The sequence below is a fragment of the Falco punctatus genome (assembly GCF_963210335.1).
Source record: "Falco punctatus genome assembly, chromosome: 6".
NCBI classification, from domain to species: domain Eukaryota; kingdom Metazoa; phylum Chordata; class Aves; order Falconiformes; family Falconidae; genus Falco; species Falco punctatus.
This window is the reverse complement of record NC_137585.1, coordinates 65,220,775-65,221,530: the sequence shown is the minus strand read 5'-3', so window position 1 is coordinate 65,221,530 and position 756 is coordinate 65,220,775.

The window sequence follows — 756 nt, the reverse complement described above, 5'->3', positions numbered from 1 at the left end:
AATCAGTAATTATAATTACAGTTTTAAAAATATTTATATATATATATATATGGATGTGGAATATTGCTTTATGACAGCCATAGTGTATTTTTTCATAGCAAACTTCTGTGTGCCTACAGTTATTAAATCACATACACAACACATTTTCTCACACATAGAAATGGAAAGAATTCTACTGCCAATCCAAAAAAGAATTATATGCCTTTGGTAGAAATTACATGTATCTTTCCTAATTCTTCCCTAGGACAAAACTGATGAGTTTCATGGAGACGATATTGAATTCCGTAGACATTAATACAGATTCTTTATATCCAACTAGTTTACTCCATTGATTATGAACTGGAGCATGATCAAGCACTCATGCTTTTATAGATTACATCTCAATGGAGTTTAAACTCACAGAAATATTAAGAACTAGGGTGTAGATTGTAGAATAACAGAAGAAAATAAGTATTTTGGTGAAAAACGGAGTGAGTTGAAATTTTTATTTTCTACCTGGACTAAATCTACATAGCAAACAGAGTTCTGTATACCTGCTACTTTGGTGAATGAAGACATTTCTGAAGGTCTGAGTCATTTTCATGCTGTATAATGTCTGGGGGTGGCTCACAGGCCACCGCTTCGCACGTATTGCTTAGTACAGACCAGCACCGCTAAACCTGTCCCAGATAGTTTCAAAATCATTCAGAATCCCAAACCTTCAAAGCCTGAACAGTGAATGAAAGTTGAACTCATTCAAGCACACCCATGAAAGGG